The 21288-nt window shown below is 48.6% G+C and overlaps 1 pseudogene; it reads left to right on the top strand.

The window, feature by feature from the left end:
• The first annotated feature begins 1124 nt into the window (after positions 1 to 1124).
• LOC119094906 (uncharacterized) lies at positions 1125 to 20212 on the top strand (annotated as a pseudogene).
• The last annotated feature ends 1076 nt before the right edge of the window (positions 20213 to 21288 follow it).

Genomic DNA, 21288 nt, shown 5'->3' with positions numbered 1-21288 from the left:
CATTTGTAACAGGGCGCACAAAATTTGACAGCCAAATCTGCATGCCACGTGGCAGACCACGTGTCCTTGTGCCCTCCCCCTCCCCCCACAAGGAAGCCAAGCGTTGCAGTCCGTCCATCGCAGTGGTGTAGCCAACGTGGCTTTTTCTGGAGGCAAAAATAAAAATGTTTAATATACAACTAAAAGGCGCTCAGCTCCTGTGCCTCAGTTTGAAGTGCTCTTGTGCCAAAAATAACTGCGATTCAGTATCAGCAGATGTTTGTGAACCGCTGTTATCAAGAATGCATTAGTCTGTACTTTGCGAAAACTTGGCGTTTTCAAGACAGTGCTTATGGTCGAAAGTTTTTGAACTCGCCTCATAATACAGTGCCCAGAAAGTTTCTATTCATAAATAAAGGCATCATTCCTATTCAGAAAGGCCTTGTAGCAGAATAACGCGCGTATCTGAAGGGATGGATGCATCTTTCGGGTCACTTTTGAACTTTTTTGATATTAGCTATCAGTGAGCGTTATTGGCTATCGATGAATTTAAATATGTCCAAAGATAGATGGTTGTGTAAATCTGTTTGTCTTGCTGATCCCCTTCAGATTTGTGCATGCTCCTTGCAGTCACAGAGCGCGGCAACAAAAGTTTATTTGGCTTTAAAATTGTGTACATCATTAGCATTAGCATTAAGCTTTCTCTGGGCTACACTCATCAATGCTGTATCGATTTCACTCTGGACCACAAAGAATCAGTCAAAAATGTCATTTCGACACTACGCGCATTGTTTTACGGTCGGTCACTCACGATTACCGATGGGGTCAGAACGCTGTGACAGGTTTAACACTGCAGCTGCATATGGCCACTGAGGCAACTACCGAAATATGTCAATTCCGATGCTGTTTGCAACTTTAATCTGGCCACAACCAGCACTTCAGTAACACTTCTTTACTGCAATGCCACGTGGCATCATCCACTTTGCATGTTTGACACGCCGTGCTGCAAGAATGACGGAACTGGTGTCGCTGCCCTCGTCACCCGGCAAGTCCGCGCCCACGCGCGTGGCGCTGACACGAGCGCAACGGTGCCTCCTGAAGGCGTATAAAGGCGGGTCCCAGCCATCAGCAGCTCGTAGCACGGTCTGGGGCCGAGCAATACCGACAGCAGCAGAGCAGCCATGTTCCGCACCGTTCTGGTGGTCGCCCTGGCGGCGGTGGCAGCCGCTCATAACCACGGCCACGGCCACGGCCACGGCCACGGGCCAAATCATCGTTCGGCCCAACCCGTATGGCTCCGTTTTGGGAGGTCTGCTGAACCCCAGAGACTACAGCGCGGCCTTGCAGCTGGTGCAGAGTCGTTACAGCAGTCTGCCCGGCCTGCCGTCTGCCTACATCATCCGCTACATCCTCAGCCAACAGCAGTTGCCCATTTACAGCCAGATCAAGTACCACAGCGTGAGTATACCACCGTTACCTTATGGCAGCTTTGGCGGCGGCCACCTGAGTCACTTCTCAGCTCACCAGGAATATTCTGTTCCCTGGTCTGCTCGCATCGCACATCTATTTTTTACCGGAGCATGCACAGGCTGAAATGTGGCGAGACATATCAGTCTCCCCTTAGGGTGGCTTGAACTCTGCGGCGATCAGAACTTTCTGCGGCCATTTGTCTGCTTGTAAACGTAGGACAGTGATCACTTTGCATACCGCACATGTTGTTCTGAAACTTTCAGGCAAAATCTTCTCTTGCCACGTTGTCTTACCTGCACGTTGTGCTTCTGTCTTTTATCTGTTTTACACAAGCAATTTTCTTGTTGACCAATGTCTCCCAGCTCTATTGCTCTAGTAATTTACTTGCAAGACCTGTTGAGCAATGTCTGCTTGCTCTATTGTTGGCCTCTCCAAAGTATTGTGCTATGTGACATGCGTTCAGTGCCATCCGTCTTTGACTCAATGGCTCTGAGATAAGACATGCGTTTGCGCAGATCCCGGCCCTGTCTGGCCGCCTGGTGTTCTTGAGGGCTGTGTTCGGGGCTCTGCCGTCTCCGTTCTACCAAGGTTCTTACCTCAGCGGACTGAGATCGTACCTGGGCAGATACAAGTACCAGTACTGGGGCGGTGTCATCGTGAGTACAGCCTGGGGTTTTACACATAGCAAAGATGACATTGTAGCGCTGCAATTGTCGGAGATCGCATAATGGCCAGAGTATTGCGTAGCTCGTCATGATTAGGTTGTTCGCAACTGGCACGCCGCGATGCTCTGTGAAACACCAAAAAGGAGCTGACAATAATGGGATGAATTTTTCCCACGATAATAATATTCAAGACAGTTGTCGAAGTCACTGAAATTTGTGCGTAAAACACAAGACAAGTGGTGACTTTTCCAATTCCGTGTTATTACTTGTTGCTACCTGAACAACACTTCTAGGAATGCCTATTCTATTGTTTCCGAAAGACAGGACATGCTTGCTGCACTGCTGTACCCCACCCGGGAGTCATTGTGTCTGTATTCTGTTGCAGGTGCCTCTGGCTCTCCTTGACATCCGCCTGGCCACACAGCAGTACCGGCCCGCGTCCGTGTCCAGCTTCAACACCTTCTTCAGCACACGTGTGCTGGGCTTCAATGGTCACCACTGTGAGTCGTTGCATCCGAAAATATGGACACCAGATCGGAATGTGATGTATGGATACATGTCTGTGATGCGCATGAGCAAAAACCCGGGTCACCTGACCTGCCGAATGGGCTGACTTTTTGTATGCTAGTGAACGTTCGCGCAAAATGAGGCTGCGAAGTTTTGAGTTGTGCTTATGAAATGTATTACAAGACTTCCAAGTGTCTGCAAAATTAATCTAAGACATTAGTATTGCGGAGCTACCAGGCGACGGCAAAAACATGACTGCCAAAACACTTTTGATACCAGAAGACTACAAAGCAAGCGCCACATGAAGGAAAATAGCATATTCTGGGCATCGTAACACTGTCAGAGTAGAACTAGCTTGGCAAACGTCCGACGATGCCTGTCTGTTTCAGTTGGAGCCATTCCAGCCGCCGGCTCTCTGCACTCGATCATCAACCGGCTGTCGCTACCCGCCTACCCCGCCGTCTTCCAACCCATCAGGGCGTCCGTCGTTGCTGTAAGTCCGATGATGGTGCGATCATCTCCTTATGGCTGTAAAGCTTCAAGCCTATCCAAGCCATTCACTGCTGAGCATTCGAACCGATCATCTCGTTAGGCCCTGCATCTGAAAAGACAGGGATTGGAGACCCGTGTGTAATGAACGCTACGAGGTGCGTTCGCTCCTACTGTATATTAAGCAACTTACAGCAAGTGAGCTGCCTGCACAAAGGAAAAACGTTGAGAATATTCGTACACTTCCATATTTTCATGTTTGATATGACGCCAGGTTGCTGTTGATACCTGCATCGTTCCATATATTCGCAAGTCTCGGCCTCGCCCTGGCTGGTATCAGCATCACAGTGCTGCCATTTGTCCGTATCCTCAGTGTGAAGGGTGTTGTAAGCACCAGCACCGTGTGGTTATTTCGCCAGCCCACATACACGGGTGCCAGTCTGCTGCCCGTGCTCTCCGGTATCGGCTTGCCGCGCTTCTATCAGCCTCAAGCCTCGCTCGGAGGTCTAAGTGCCTATCTGCGCCGCGCCAGGATCGTGCAGCGTAGGTTCATCAGGCAGATCAGAAGGATCACCCGCAACACCATCAGAAAGTTGATTCACCCCTTCGTGGTAAGTGCAGAACCGACAAATCTTCCCATGAACGATGAACGTCTGTACCAATGCCGTGGCGGGTAATCCAAATTTTTGACTATCCAGGCCACATGGAACCAGGTGCAAGTGGCACAGTCTGGTGTGACGCGACCTATCAATGCGTAAACATCGGTCGGTCTATTTTCGTTCAATGATCTTCGGGAAGGGCGAACGGGGGGATGATCTCGTATTGGCGGTTTTACAGAAGCAGTATTCGGGGGCGATCCGCTCGGACCTGCTGTCCCTGGCTGCTGTCCGGTACCTCACCTTGCCGCAAGCCATCCGGTCTAGGGTGTCGTTCCAGTCGGTCTTCCCCAGCTACTACAGGTCTCATGTCAAGGCAAGTATTTTAGCACTACGGATGAATTGTCATTGCAAACTGGTAAGTTCTGAAGCAAACTTTCATGGAGACGTTTTTAAGCTTTCGAACTGAAGTGCCAGAAAATCCAAACGCGTCGCTCATCAGTGCGTGAGACAGATTAGAAACAGGTAGCTGTTGGCTATATAAATAACTCTGTAGCTAGCAGGTGTCCTCGGCTATGAAGATCTTGCCCGCGAAGACCTCTGGCCTCAACGTTACTGGCCAGCGCTCTCCGCGGTACCAGCCTCGTGTCGGGGGCTGAAAGGTGTGCCACGTGTAGAGTGTATTATGCCATGTATCCGATCCGGAGTGTGCAACGTCCAGAATGTGCTATTTCATTTATCAGATCCAGAGTCTCCCTCGTCCGGAGTGTACCATGTCATTTATCAGATCCAGAGTGTGCACGTTATTTATCAAATCATATCATAAATCATATCATAGTGCATGTCACAGGACGCGGCACGCTGGGACCGTCAGCAAGGTTTGGTGTATCAAGCGGCATGGACTCTCGTTATCTGCCAGACTTACTGTCTTTTCAGGCTTCCCCGAGAAGGCTCAGCTCCAGTTACGTCTCCAGCTACCTGAGCGGCTTCAGTCGGCACTGCTTCAGTCACTACCCGAAGTACTCCGGCAAGCGCTGGTGGTAGACACCGGCAAGACTTGACAGGTCAACGACCATGTCGGCCAACAGATGAATACTTGTTTCGGTTTCTGTGCGGACTACCATTCGGTCAAATTTGCAATGAAAATTTGCGTCTTGTCTATCACTCTGCATGGCTGTAAGAAAATACATGTTTACCTCTTATGCTTTGCTATATCTTAAAGGCAGTCGGAAATAGTAGTAGTACATTTTCTGCCGCCAACCAAAATACCCGCAAGGAACTTCTCGCCAGGAGCGCAGCGCCGCACATTATGATATAAAATGACAACGAAATCCATGACTCGAAGAGTGCCCCGAATTCGGTACGCCATTGATAATCAGTGAAAGTCTATCCATGATCGACATTTTCAACACTACGTGCACAGAAGCGAAGCGCACACCAATAAATTGCAATTCAATCAATGCCAGAAAGAACTGCTGCGCTAAGAATCAACATACCCCAGGCCAAGATTGAGTGTCAGTTCCGTCAGCACAGCAGGCATCTTCAACGTGATGAAGTATTTGATAGCAGAGGCACCTGAGCAAATGGCAGAACTCGAACCACTGGCAGGTGGCCTTGGGAAATGAGGTTCAATACTTGCGTCTCTACGAGGCTGTGTTCGCTTAATATGTTCTAGCATGCGGCACGACCCCACCTACCACCATCCTCTCCAGCATCCTCTGAGGCATGCTCCATGCCTATTGTGACATGTTTGGTATGATGGGTACCTCTCAATGGGGCCAAGCGGTAGGTAGAACTGAGCTGGGTCACGCGATGTGTCGAAAGCACAAAGGGAATATTACGCTCAGGATAGGACCTATCAAGCTGTGAAGGCATACGAACAAACTCTGTTGGAAAGTATGACGAGAGCTCATTGCAAGTATGATGCATCGGGCTGACAGAAAGATTGAAGCATGTCACTCTACAAAGCCCTGTACCATTTGACAGAAAGATTGAAGCATGTCACTCTACAAAGCCCTGTACCATTTGACAGAAAGATTGAAGCACGTCACTCTACAAAGCCCTGTACCATTTGACAGAAAGATTGAAGCACGTCACTCTACAAAGCCCTGTACCATTTGACAGAAAGATTGAAGCATGTCACTCTACAAAGCCCTGTACCATTTGACAGAAAGATTGAAGCATGTCACTCTACAAAGCCCTGTACCATTTGACAGAAAGATTGAAGCACGTCACTCTACAAAGCCCTGTACCATTTGACAGAAAGATTGAAGCACGTCACTCTACAAAGCCCTGTACCATTTGACAGAAAGATTGAAGCATGTCACTCTACAAAGCCCTGTACCATTTGACAGAAAGATTGAAGCATGTCACTCTACAAAGCCCTGTACCATTTGACAGAAAGATTGAAGCACGTCACTCTACAAAGCCCTGTACCATTTCCGTCATATTCTCATCTAACGCTCAGAAAAAGGCACCAATCATAAGTGGTTATTTCCTAATTTATGCCTGTAAGGCAGGGTAAGGTGCAAATACATTACAAAAATTCCGCGACCAATCCTTCACAACTGGTCAAAGTCGAGGTGCTTTTCAAACGACACCAGCATACAGTTGCATGCAGGGAACGGAGAGGCAGTCCCTGACTTTGACACTCTAGTGACGGAAGAAAGAAAGAACAGCCGCATGACACCAAAAACAAAGTTTTTATCAAGCCAAATAACCGGCATAATTCTGTTCTACGAACATGCCCATCCAGCTTCAACTAAACAGCAACCAAGTCCAACACTGTTTCATAGGGCTCTAAACAGTTCATCAGTGAGTGAGAAAGAAATACAGACTATTAATAAACTATCAGTTTTGCTTTTAGTCGTTCTGATAAAGATATCTACCCAAAATATTAAAGGATCGATCTTTCATTTCTTCAGATGATTCGACGAGGAATGAGGCTAAAAGTACCGTCTTGTGTAAATGTGGAATGCTCCTCGCAAATGCACTCAATTACTTAAGTATGGAATGTGTGTATCAAGAATTTCGGAGACTTTGGGTCCCTACAGTTATATTCATGCAGTGTTTGCACGCCAAGACCCACCTCCTCTTCCACTTATCACAATAATTATCACGTCTTGATGGTACAGAGCTAACCGCGTATTGGGTATGCACATAAATTCTCTCTGGTAGTTTTATATGCTTTTAATAATGCACGAATGGCGCAACCTTCCGCATGTGATGGTATTGTGGGATCACCATCAGTCGCAAAGGTACACATATCGTCGGTCAACGTCAATTTTGTTCCTCAACTGACCGCTTGACGACACAAAGTGAGGATGCAGCTGGTCTCCGGTTAAGATAATGGCCAAAATGCAGCATGACCGAAAAATTATGTAATCAGACCAGTCGAATCCAATTTTCTATCAATTATATTCCGTCGACTACAACAGAAAATTTACGTGGCATTGCTCGTTTATTTTTACCACAGTTGCAAATGTGGTGGCATAGAACATGAGCAACTTTACTATGTTGTAAAATGCGATGTCAGTACTTTCCACCATCGTGTCATCGTCCTCGATGCTCTTTTCTTCTGCATACTTCATGTGTTGCCATATTGCCATAGGATCTTACCATGTGGAGGCTTGTCATTGCATACCAGGTATCTGGCGCACCTCTTGTTCCAGGCAGACGAAGTGGGCAGAGTTTTTCACGCATGGTGAAGACTTCACACTTTCAGAGCTGATCTTTCGTTGCTAGGAATTAGCTCGGCGGATGGCAATTCGAACTGATTTGGTGGCAGTGATGCTAATCTTGATGCCTATATTAAGAATAACAGCTGACAACGGGTCGATAATCACCCGGATGAAGCCCAAAAAATCAGCGGGTTGTGAGTACTAACACATTGGACGAGGATAACAGTCCATACAACTTTTCCACCGTAAAACTGATGCATCTTCTCAATCGTTACCTAAAACTGCAATCGGAGGGTAGCAGCGGCACCCAGTGTCTCCTTGCGAAACATCAAGTAGAAAAATATATTGTTTTTACATCATGTGATGTCCGCACCAAAACAGTCACGTCTCACCACAGATTATTATTGTTATTATTATCATTGTTATTATTTTTATTTTTATTATTATTATTGCCATTATTATTATTATCATTATTGCCATTATTATTATTATTATTGTTGTTGTTTTTATTATTATCATTATCATTATTATGCCAAACCTTGGCGGAATCCATCGATTGGGCTATTCCAAAGCCGCGTCAGTGCATACCACATTGATCAACACGGAACACGCAATGCATGCAAATGAAACGCAACGCCAGTGATACTCATGCGATGTTATAAAACATGAGCGGCTTGTGACACAATCAGCACCTGCACGTCATGGCCAGTTGGTCAATTTAGGTAAGTTCTCTAATGAAAAACATTGCTTTGCCCTTGAGCTCGTTTAAGTTTTTGCACTGACGCTTGGCAGCAGGGAGGCGATTCCACGCCGCTACGGCTCGATAGGGAAATACCATTATCGCGCACTCTAAGCGAGGGTATTTTGCAGCGCCCGTCTGCAATACAGTTTCGTCATCGGTGGCTGTGGTGTGCCGCTGAGATACTTCAGATCGGCGCATGATCAGATTACTGATAGCCCTTGGCCCATCGGGCACGTAAATGGCGCGATGCAAACATATGCAATCGCGTTGGGTGGCTGTCTCGTCGCCATTAGGCCAATTTAGTTGGCTTTCGAATTTTGTGACGTGATCTCGTCTGCGTTTGCCGGCAACAATTCTGACCGCGAAGTTAATAGCCTTATCCAAGCGCTGGCGTTGAACGGCTGTCATCGGGGCGCATGCAGGAAAACAATATCTGGTATGACGGGAGACCAGTCGCTTAACTAGGTACTTTATTGTGCAGCTGGCAAGCACATGCCTGAGCTTGTTAATAGGTATGAGAGAGTCAAAGCAGCGCTAAGTAGTTTTGACCGTTGAAGCTTCCAGTTGACATTTTTACCGATAATCAAGTACCGCAAATATCATTCTCCGAAGACGAGCCGAAAGGCGCTCTCATTTCTCTAGGTTGCACCACTAGTCGCATCTCAGGTGTTTAACACACGGTCACATTCTATCACCACATCTTGCTGAAGTGGTCCTTCTGTTTTGGTGGGGGAGGATGCAGTAATCAAAGCCGCACAAGTTGACGTAGCTCGACCTGAGCTCGTGTGGGAAATGAAGACAATAAATATGGTAGGAGCTACGCTGAAACGGCAGCCATATACGTAAGACAGTGTGCCGTCTGAGGTGGTGCGGCGCGTCTGATGGCACACGGTGCAGTAGCATCCTACATGGCTCCTCACAGACCGACGGCGGAAGCAAAGCAAAGCATGCGCTCACTGCAAGCACGCATTTATGTTATTTTTGCATTTCCGTTCATATGGGCAGAACATATTTATTGTCTTTTTGTATCAGAACAGGACACCGCGGAAACGCGAATATTGGACCTCATCTCCCGAGACCACCTGTCAATGGTCAATGGCCAAAATTCGCTGAATCCTGGCTGAATTTTGGTGTTCAGCTGCCGTGGCTGTCGTGTGCTTCGCCATGTTTTTCCGCAGATAAGAGAAGGAAATCCAGTAGTAGGTCAAGTCTTAAACTTGCAGCATTTCACGTAGCACCTGCTCCTATATCTGACCTAATCCGCAGTGTTCGGCAGGTCTGGCTTTGTTCTTAGCTGAAGCTGTTCTTCCTAACATTAACCAAACTCGAATGTATGTCTGTGGGCTTGGTTTGTGCGCATGATATTGAAATGGCAGTCTTGAGAGAGGCTATTGCTGATTATCAATGATGCGTCGGAGCCGGATTACGCAGCTGGTCGTGGATTCCATTGCACCTTGCATCCAAAGGTGTTGTGTTGCGCAACTGGCGATGTGTGCTTGCATGGAGTTTAGAAGGCCACAGAAACAGAAAATACACTTTTACTACCTGTCAGCGGATATAACATATGACACGGCATAAGAAGCAAGCACGTATTTCCTTTCAGCCGAGAAGAGTCATCGACAACCCGCAAGCATTTCATTGTAATCGGGACTTAATGGAAACCTGTAAAGGAATTAAAACTAGGTATTCATGTGTTTTGCTGACGGCGTCGTTGACCCGTCCAGCTTTCCAGCCTTGGTGCTGTCTACCACCAATGCTTGCCGGAGTACTTCGGGATGTGGCTGAAGATGTACCTGCTGAAGCCGTTCATGTAGCTCCACACGTAGCTGGAGCTGAGCCTGCTCGGGACCTGAAAGAAAAGCAGCTTGGTGAGTACGGTAGGTAACGAGACTTTTATTCTGTCTAACAAGCAACACTGTGCTGACGAACCTAACGTGGCACGTTCTGTCACACGCGTTTCGGCATGATCTGATGCTTGGCACGATACATTCTGGACCTTGCACACTCTGAATCTGATATATGACTAGTACACTCCGGACGTTGCAGACTCTAAATTTGATACGTGACGTGGTACACTCCGGATCTAACACATATCACTGAACCGAAGGTATAAATCTAACTGCGCAGAACACTGGTTTAGTAAGGTTGAGGCTGTCGGGCTACACGGTTAAGATTTGCACTGCCCAGGCCACCCACTAACCATAATGCTGTTCATATCCCCAACTGTTAACGACTTCTAATCTGTCGCACCCACCGGTTACCTACACATCTGGACTTTCGGTACTTACGTTCCTAATTTGGGAAAATTTCAAAAAGGTTTATTTCAAAACTTCCAATTTTTATTGTCAATTCAAAAGTAGTGCTAAAGCACTTGCCTTGACGTGATATCTGAAGTAGCTGGGGAAGACCGAGTGGAACGACACTCCGGACTGGATTAGTTGCGACAGGGTACCGGACAGCAGCCAAGGACAGCAGGTCCGAGCGGATCGCCCCGGAATACTGCTTCTGCAAAAGCGTCATCACCACGTCATCACCCCGTTCGCCCTTCCCGAAGATCATGAAAACGAAAATAGATCAACCGATGTTTGCGCATTGATAGATCGCATCACACCAAACTGTGTCACTCGTCTCTGGCTCCATCTGACTTGGCTAGTCAAACATTTGGATTACCTACCATGGCATGGGTACAGGTGGATCAACCATTCATGGAAGCCGGAGTGATCCCGCTGATTTGACTGACGATCGTAGGCTGGGAAATCCCGGTGGTGCGCAGGTGGGCGCTCAGACCTCCGAGCGAGGCTTGAGGCTGATATAAGCGCGGCAAGCCGACACCGGAGAGCACGGGCAGCAGACTGGCACCCGGGTATGTGGGCTGGCGAAATAACCACATGGTGTTGATACAGACAAACTTATTCCCAACGATATTTGAGACCAACAACGTGATGCTGGTAATGGTGGCCGTGACTGCCCGTGTTACGGGGCTAGGGCACCGCGACCTGCGCCGTAATGGTTGTGACAGCCGCCACGGAACTGAGACTGTCGACATGGCCGAGACCGGGCACCAACAACCCTGCCGGTTGGCTGTGGAAGCTACAAACACATGCCAGTGCGAGGTAGATCTTAACAGCTTGCTACATGGGATGAGACTTACGGCACTGGTGGAGGAAGAGATCGGTTGAAAGACGGTGGGGTGCGCGGACACCGACAGCGAGTTGAAAAGCGAGTGCAGATAGCCGGCGGCGGGGGTTGCTCCGACTGCAACAAAGACCGTCGCATTGGTTAATTCACCTTGAGTCACTCCTGTTTCCATAACCTGACTTTTTATTTGTGGTCTTCTGGCGCTGGGTTTGTTAGGAAATTAGATATTTCACTTCATAGCTGTAGTTGGACACGAGTACGTTTAAATGCCTGACTGCTTCCAACAGATTGATTGCTGAATATCTTTTAATGCTAAAAAGTGCTTCCATTTGTCCGTCGTTAAAGCGGCCAGTGCCTTATGAACAGTTCATAGAAGGCCAGGGTTGAGACTAAGTACTCAACAGTTCTCGTACATCAAGTACATGCATCCGCGTGTGACATTCGCTCCGGTGTTCATGATTCCGGGTGCATTTGCTCACAGTGGTGGCCATTGAAGCCCAGCACACGTGTGCTGAAGAAGGTGTTGAAGCTGGACACGGACACGGGCCGGTACTGCTGTGCGGCCAGGCGTATGTCAAAGAGAGCCAGAGACACCTGCAACAGAATACAGACACAATGGTATTCAGCTGGAATACAACAGTACAGCAAGCGTGGCCTGCCCTTCCGGAACAAAAAAAGTGTTTGTTTAGGTAGTGCTCAGCTAGATACACTGGCAACCGGAAAAGTCACCAATCACCTTTCGCATCATACAAAACATTGTGTGCCTTTTAATAGCTGTCTTTTTCTGCTGACACATTTCGAGCGACGAGGCAAATAAAGATGATCAAGGAGCTCAAACAGTGCGATAAAGAAGTAAGCTGTCTGTATTTATCGAATCGTATATTTTTCACGTATTTTGATCTGGTGGCGATATGGACAATGCTCGATTTTGAAGAGTTACAGCGCTTTGCTACAATACTCAGCGGGTGGAATACCCCACGCTATACTCACGAGCACACCAGACCAATACGGGTACTTGCATCTGCCCAGGTACGATTTCAGTTCGCTGAGGTAAGAGTCTGTGTAGAACGGAAACGGTAAAGCTCCGAACATAGCTCTCAGGAACACAAGGCGGCCAGACAGGGCCGGGATCTGCGCAGACAGAAGTGATACTGCAGAGCCATGAAGGAAAAGAAGGCTACATTGAGCACATCTAGCAGACCTGACATGTGATGCTGTTCGGAGTTTCAACAATGACACATGCAGGCGTTAGATAATTGGGATAAGCAAAAGTGGCGTAACGTGTTAAACAGGTGGAGGATAGATAGATCAAGCCAGTTAGCAATACAGTTTGGATTCTGCAAGGCATCATGCCTCCGTCTTGGGGTGAACATAAGCAAAACAAAGAACAATGAACTGAACTTTGCAATAGGACACCAGGTAATATTCACATTAGTCTTTGAGGGTTGGCGGCGGTATACTCACGCTGTGGTACTTGATCTGGCTGTAGATGGGCAGCTGCTGTTGACTGAGGATGTAGCGGATGATGTAGGCAGACGGCAGGCCTGGCAGACTGCTGTAACGCCTCTGCACCAGCTGGATGGCCGAGTTATAGTCGCTGGGGTTCAGCAGACCTCCAAGAACAGAGCCATACGGGTTGAGCCCATTGTAGATTTGACCGTTGCCATGGCCGTGGCAGAGAGCGGCTGCCGCCGTCGCCAGGGAAACCACCAGAACGGTGCGGAACATGACTGCTCTGTCGCTGTCGGTACGGCTGAACACCGGGCAGCAGTACGAGATGGCGACGGCTTGTGCTTGTTTGTATACGCGCTCAGGATACACGTGCTCACTCTTGTCAACGCTGCGTGCGTGGGTATTGAGGGGTGGGTAGGGGAGGGGTGTGGGAGAAACAAGAGACCAGCTCTCGGTCTGTCAGCCGCGACAGAGCCTAGTTGTGAAACGTGCTGCAGTGGCAAACGGTGCAGAGTCGCCAAATGGCAACAGATTCTGCAACACTCTGGCACAAAATTTAGCTTATGTGTAGCACTTGATGGCAGTCTTGGTCTCGTTATTAATATAGGAATAACTCAGGTGTTCGACCTTAAAAATAACCTGAAAATCGTCCGTAGTACACCTCCAAAACAAAATTACCACAACAACAGCGATTTCCATACAAGAATTCGGTTCAGATCGCACCGCCTTGCGTGGTACTGCGCGAGTAGACCTGTCCTCACGGGCTTGGCATTGGCGACGGTCGGCTCCCCGCGTTTTGCGACTGACCAGAGCAGCGAAACGTGTCGCCTGCCGTGCGCTTATCGATTGCGTACCTGCCGGCTGCGTGATGACGGACAGATTGGAACCCAGAGAACAACGAGCAGAGCTTACTTTAAGCCTTTTCATCTATGATTTTTCCCTACCTCTCACATAACACAATTCCTTCGGGTCTGCTCCACCTCCTCGCCTGTTTTTTTATAAGTTTGTTTCATCTTCCTAGCTGGGAGTGCCGCGACTTGATTTTATGTTTTCTGGTGTTAACGTACGGTTTACTGCGTCGCTGGGATTGAGGGAGGGGCACTCCTGGTTACCTGTTCTTGGGTAACGGCGTAGAAAAAAGCTTACAAGGCACAACTGTACGTTGGTCCCAATAACACGCCCCTGCGTGGCTGTTAAGGTGTCATCCGTGGCGTCAAATAAAGCACGGTGGGACGGGTAGTAAGTGACGAACAGGGATTCGGCCAGCATCTCACGACCGACGTGTGCGTATTTAAACAGCTGCATAGCGACAGGGCAGTCGCCAAGCAACTCCGTTTAAGTTTGCAGCTGCCAGATCCATAGTTCCGGTAGCTAACTCAAGCTTCCTTGAGCCGAAAACGTAGGATTTATCAACGGCTTTATCATGAGACTTATCAACGGCCTGATGGTCAAGGCATTCCCGAGTTTGACGAACAGTACCAAGGCACAACCTGGCTCAACGAGCACGTCATCATGGCGCCGAAAACTCAGCCGCTGACGATCCCATCTCCGCTGGTATGGAGGGTCAGCATGGATGCACCAGGACTGGCAAGTCGGTGGATGCAGCCGCTGACGACACCATCTCCGCTGGTATGGAGGGTCAGCATGGATACACCAGGACTGGCAAGTCGGTGGATGCAGCCGCTGACGACACCATCTCCGCTGGTATGGAGGGTCAGCATGGATACACCAGGACTGGCAAGTCGGTGGATGCAGCCGCTGACGATACCATCTCCGCTGGTATAGAGGGTCAGCATGGATGCACCAGGACTGGCAATTCGGTGGATGCAGCCGCTGACGACACCATCTCCGCTGGTATGGAGGGTCAGCATGGATACACCAGGACTGGCAAGTCGGTGGATGCTCCTCTGACCTAGAACAGGCTGTGAACTACCCACAGCAGCACGTAGCCCTGAGGACTGCCATTACACATCATGTGTTCAAAAATGATCGTCTATCATGATCTCAAGAAAACCTGGATCTCCAACACAGCTGGCAATAGCTTTCGGAGTCCCTCCATGTCAGGAATCCATCCGTCGCCGTGCCGCGCCTTCGGGTGCTAGACTCCTTCCGCCCAACAACCGGCCGGTGGCGACTGTAACGCCTGGGGCACGCCGCAGGGCTTAGTTTCGCCAGGCCCTTAGACAGCACTCATATTGGGTTGAAAATACACATGGAATGATCCGATTACATGAGGCCAATTTTACAATAATTGTATCTGGCATTTTACAAAGAGTGCAATGAGATTCGTATTGCCTGGATATTAGATCACGTCCTTATAGATGGTGAATTGTTCTCAAACATAGGCCAAAGCATCAGTTTGCTCTTTAAAAACAAGTCCTAACCACACGCATGAAATTATTCGCGCTAATATTTCACTGCAATAAGCAACGAAATTGTGATCAATACGCAATTTGAGAAAATGAGTCGTTCTAGCACTCTAAATAGCTTATCTAGCTACATTCCACGATGGAATGATAACCACCTCCATACTAATTGGGGCTTAACATGAGATCAGTTTGACAACTGGATGAAAAAAGAACATAGCGCTAAGAGTGAAGTGTCTGACCGCAATATCTGCCCCAGCCATCACCGGGAAACTGATTTCGTTGTTGTAGGTTTTTCGTGCACAGCTCCAGCTATTTTGTACAGTTGGCCCTTTCCATGGTTTCGAGCCTGAATATCAAGCTTGCGGTGAGCGTGAGAGCCGTGCAGAATGCTTCCCGTTTCCCAACAAAAAAATCTCCAAAATAGTCATTCAAGGGCGCAAAAAAACTTATGCCACGCGTGCAAAGTTTTTTGTCGCTTTCAAAAAAAGAGGATCCAGCCATAGGTCGAGTTAAACCTGAAACCCCGGCAATTCCCGAGGGTTAGATACAATGGCAAATATATGCTTTCACGTTATTCTTACTTCTTTGCACTACACGGCATTTTAAAACTATTCCAGGGGCAAGTTCGGGATGGACAAAGGGCATTGTCATTTACCACACACAGGCCATGATCATTCACGCAATGGCCGACAGCAGACAACAGTTGCTGGACATTTGACCATTGTCAGCAGCTGACAACCGCTGTAGTGGGCTACAATCCAACCATATGAAAGCACTCCCCTCTTTTGTAAAGCTGGACACGCCTATGTCACCTATTCATTCGTACTCATGTTATATGGACAACATACTTCGTATACAACACATAGGGCATTTTTGCCCAAAGAAAAAATGCCTACTCACCTAGCCTCCTCTTTTGACCACACAAATGTGCACACTCTTTCCGCCCATGCAATGCTTGTGGCCCATACCCGCAGTTCTGACGAAGAAAGCAAGGAAAAAAAAACACCACCGCGTTTCCTCGGCACACACTCTTTTCAATCCCGTCAAGACAATATTTGGATTTTTAGACATCTCCAAGCTTTCAAGGTTTGAATTTTATCATAGTATGGCAGCTGTGAGCTTGTTATCTGTCCATCTCTGTTGGTTGAGTTAAACTTAAATGCTTAACCCTAACAACTGTACTTAATCAAATATGCGTTCAAAATGTTAGCTTGTCGGCATCCTATTACGTCCTACAAGAAACTGATCAGATATTGTGTACAATTGCAAAAAAGAATAGCGAAACACAGGCCAGCTTGCACTTTTCAAGCACCATTCTGCAAGGGTGACAGACCTGGTGCCGTCACCCTCGTCACTCGCCCGGTCCGCGCCCACGCGCGTGGCGCTTGACACGAGCGCAAAGGTGCGCCCTGAGCGCGTATAAAAGCGGGCACCAGCCGTCAGCAGCTCGTAGCACGGTCTGAGGCCGAGCAATACCGACAGCAGCAGAGCAGCCATGTTCCGCACCGTTCTGGTGGTCGCCCTGGCGGCGGTGGCAGCCGCTCATAACCACGGCCACGGCCACGGCCATGGCCTCGGGCAGATCATCGTTCGGCCCAACCCGTATGGCGCTGTGCTCGGAGGCCTGCTGAGTCCCAGCCACTATAGCGCGGCCATCCAGCTGGTGCAGAGGCGTTATAGCAGTCTGCCCGGCCTGCCGGCTGCCTACATCATCCGCTACATCCTCAGTCAACAGCAGCTGCCCATCTACAGCCAGATCAAGTACCACAGCGTGAGTATACCGCCGTAAGCGTATGGTGATTTTAGCAGCGGCCACCTACGTCACTTCTCAGCTCACCAGGAATATTCTGTTCCTTGGTCTGCTCGCATCGTACACCTATCTTCTACCAGAGTCTACACAGGCTGAAATGTGGCGGGACATGTCACTCTCCCCTTAAGGTGGCTTGAACTTCGCGGCAATTAGAATTTTCTGCAGCCAGTCGTCTGCTTGTTAACGTATGACAGAGCTCACTTTGCGAACTGTACATGATGCTCTGAAACTTCCAGACAAAACATTGTCTTGCCGCGATGTCCGATGTGTACGTTATGCCTTTGTTTTTTATCTACTTAACGCGGTTGGTAATTTTTCTCGCAGGACCTGTTGATCTGCCTGCTCTATTGTTGGCCTCACCAACATCTTGTGCTATGTGAAGTGCGTTCGGTGTTATCCGCCTTTGACTCAATGGCTCTGAAATAACGCATGCGTTTGCGCAGATCCCGGCCCTGTCTGGCCGCCTGGTGTTCTTGAGGGCTGTGTTCGGAGCTCTGCCGTCTCCGTTCTACCAAGGTTCTTACCTCAGCGGACTGAGATCGTACCTGGGCAGATACAAGTACCCGCACTGGGGCGGTGTCATCGTGAGTACAGCTTGGCGTTTTACGCACCGCAAATATGACTTTGTAGCGCTGCAATTGTCGGAGATCGCATAATGGCCAGAGTATTGCGTAGCTCATCATGATTAGGTTGTTCGCAACTGGCACGCCGCGATGCTCTGTGAAACACCAAAAAGGAGCTGACAATAATAGGATGACATTTTCCGTCGGTCGTAATGCTCAAAACCGTTTTGAAAGTCGCGACAATTTGTGCGTAAAACACAAAATAATTGGTGATTTTTCTTTTCAGTTCTTTCTAGACTTTTCTTTCTTCAACTAGTTCCGAGTTGTTGCCTGTTGCTAGATGAGCAACACTTATAGGAAGGCCTATACTCTTGTTTCCAAAGGGCAGACCATGCTTGCTGCACTGCTGCATCCCAGCCGACGGTCACTGTGTCTGTATTCTGTTGCAGGTGCCTCTGGCTCTCCTCGACATCCGCCTGGCCGCACAGCAGTACCGCCCCGTGTCCGTGTCCAGCTTCAACACCTTCTTCAGCACACGCGTGCTGGGCTTCCATGGTCACCACTGTGAGTCGTTGCATCCGGAAATATGTACACCAGATCGGGATGTGATGTATGGATACATATCTGTGATGCGCATGAGTCCGGCATGCATCGGGCCAACTGACCTGCCGAGTGGACTGCCCTTTTTATATGCTAGTGAACGCTCCCACGAAAGGAAGCTGGGATGTTTTGAGTTGTGTTCTTGGAATCTCTTAGAATGTTTCCAAATGTCTGCACGACCTAATCTCTTAAGACATCGCTTTTGCTCAGCTACCAGGTGGCAACGAAAACGTGACAACCATGGCACTTTTGATACCAGGAGACCACAAAGCAAACGCCATATGAAGGCAACAGCATGTTTTGGATAATGTAACACTGTCAGAGTAGAACTAGCTTGGCAAACGTCCGACGATGCCCGTCTGTTTCAGTTGGAGCCATTCCAGCCGTCGGCTCCCTGCACTCGACCTTCAACAGGCTGTCGCTATCCGCTTATCCCGCCATCTTCCAATCCATCAGCGCCACCGTCGCTGCTGTAAGTCCGATGATGGCACACTCATCTCCTTGTTTGCTGTTAAGCTGAAATTCTACCTAAGCCATGCGTTCTCGGTATTCCAACCAATCATTTCGTTAGGTTCTGCATCTTATAAGACAGGGATTGCAGACGCTCTGTTTGTTATGAACGCTACGAGGTGCGTTCGCTCTCAATACATTACAGCAAGTGAGCCGCCTGCACGAGGGAAAAACGTTAAGAATATTTGTACACTTCCATATTTTCATGTTTGATATGACGCCAGGTTGCTGTTGATACCTGCATCGTTCCATATGTTCGCAAGTCTCGGCCTTGCCCTGGCTGGTATCAGCATCACAGTGCTGCCATTTGTCCGTATCCTCAGTGTGAAGGGTGTTGTAAGCACCAGCACCGTGTGGTTATTTCGCCAGCCCACATACACGGGTGCCAGTCTGCTGCCCGTGCTCTCCGGTATCGGCTTGCCGCGCTTCTATCAGCCTCAAGCCTCGCTCGGAGGACTGAGTGCCTATCTGCGCCACGCCGGAATCGTGCAGCGTAATTTCATCAGGCAAATCAGCAGGATCACCCGCAACACCATCAGAAGGTTGATCCACCCGTTCGTGGTAAGTGCAGAGACTCGACAAATTTTCCCACGAAAGATAAACGCCTGTACCCATGCCGTGGCGGATAATCCAAATTTTTGACTATCCAGGCCACATGGAACCAGGTGCAAGTGACACAGTCTGGTGTGACGCGACCTATCAGTGCGTAAACATCGGTCAGTCTATTTTCGTTGGCTGATCTTCGGGAAGGGCGAACGGGGGGATGATCTCGTATTGGCGGTTTTACAGAAGCAGTATTCGGGGGCGATCCGCTCGGACCTGCTGTCCCTGGCTGCTGTCCGGTACCTCACCTTGCCGCAAGCCATCCGGTCTAGGGTGTCGTTCCAGTCGGTCTTCCCCAGCTACTACAGAGCTCATGTCAAGGCAAGTGGTTTACCCCGACCGTTGAATTATCAATGCAAGCTGGTAGGCTTGGACGTAAACCTTCCTGAAACGTTTACAAAATTTGGAACTGAATTGTCAGAAAATCCAAACGGGTCGCTAACCAGTGCGTACGACAGATTAGAAACAGGTAGCGGTTGGCTACATAAACAACTCTGTGGTTAGCAGGTGTTTTCGACAATGGAAATCTTGCCCGCGAAGACCTCTGGCCTCAACCTGACTGAGCCAGCGTTCTCCGCGGTACCACCTTCGTGTCGGGGGTGTGCAACGTATAGAGTGCACTATGCCATGTATCCTATCCGGAGTATGCAACATCCGGAACGGGCCATTTCATTCATCAGATCCAGAGTCTCCCACGTCCGGAGTGTACCATGTCATTTATCAGATCCAGAGTCTTCCATGTCCGGAACTACGTCATTTATCACACCCACAGTGTGCGTGTTGTTTATCGAATCATGTCATAGCGCGTATCACAGGACGTGCAAGGCTAGGACCGTCAGCACGGTTTGGCGTTCCAAGGGGCATGGACGCTCGTTACCTGCCAGACTCACCAAGTTTTTTTTCAGGCTTCTCCGAGGAGGCTCAGCTCCAGCTACGTCTCCAGCTACCTGAGCGGCTTCAGTCGGCACGTCTTCAGGCGCCACCCGAAGTACTCTGGCAAGCGCTGGTGGTAGACAACGGCAAGACTTGACAGGTCAACGACCATGTCGGCCGAACAGATGAATACTTGTTTCGGTTTCTGTGCGGATTATCATTCGGTCAGGTTTACAATGAAAACTTGAGTCTTGTCGATTACTCTGCACGGTTGTCAGAAAATACATATTCATTGTTCAGGTCATGTTATATGTTACAGACAGTCAGTGGTGGAACAAGTATATTTTCCGCCGCGAACCAAAATCCATGCAATGGAGTTGTCGGCAGGAGCTTAGCGCAGCATCTTAGGACATAAGATGACAATGAAACCCATGACCAGAGGCGTGACCCGGGGCCGATGCGTCGCTGATAATCAGCGAAAGTCGATCTCATCAGCAACATTTTTGACACCATTCACCCACAAACAAAGCGCACAGCCATACAGACAGATATGGAGAAACAGAAATAAAGCCAGTCAGATATGGTCATTTCTTAATTTGAAGCAAATGAGGCAAGGTAGGATGCAAAGACACTACAAAAAGTCGGCGACCAATTCTTCAAGGCTGGACACAATCGAGGCATTTGTTAGATAACACGGGTATATAGGACCATACAGGGCACGGAGAGGGGTTCCGGCTTTGACACACTAGTACGGAAGGAAGGAAGAACAACCGCATGACACTAGAAGCAAATATTTTCATCAAGCCAAATAACAATGGCACAGTCTCGTGCTGCAAATATGCGCATCCAACTTCACAACTGAACAGCGTATAATTCCAAATGTTTCAGAGGCCTCCGAACAATCCGCCAAGTGGTGTAAAAGAAAGACAGAACATAGAGAAAATTAAGTTTTGCTGTTGGGTTAATGGATATTCCCAACTACTTTTAGGATTAATGCTAAAAGAGGTTAATCCAGAACACGTGAAGGGATGGGTGGTGGGAAACAGAAGCACGCCCTTCCGGACGATGGATTCCTAACACCCATGAAATAGGTGAACACTATCTTTGGGAAACCAACCATATCACAAGGAAGTTAAAACTGCGCCTACCCATAACCCCGATGAACAACAAGCTAAGTATGTTTAAAAAGTGATCTCCGAGAGGATCATTCCGTTTTTGTTGCTCGTTAGCTATTGTTAGTTG

This window comes from Pollicipes pollicipes, unplaced genomic scaffold (assembly GCF_011947565.3).
Source record: "Pollicipes pollicipes isolate AB1234 unplaced genomic scaffold, Ppol_2.1 Scaffold_4219;HRSCAF=4965_pilon_pilon_pilon, whole genome shotgun sequence".
Lineage (NCBI taxonomy): Eukaryota > Metazoa > Arthropoda > Thecostraca > Pollicipedomorpha > Pollicipedidae > Pollicipes > Pollicipes pollicipes.
Note: the sequence above shows the minus strand (reverse complement) of the source record. Positions and strands in the feature narration are given on the sequence as shown.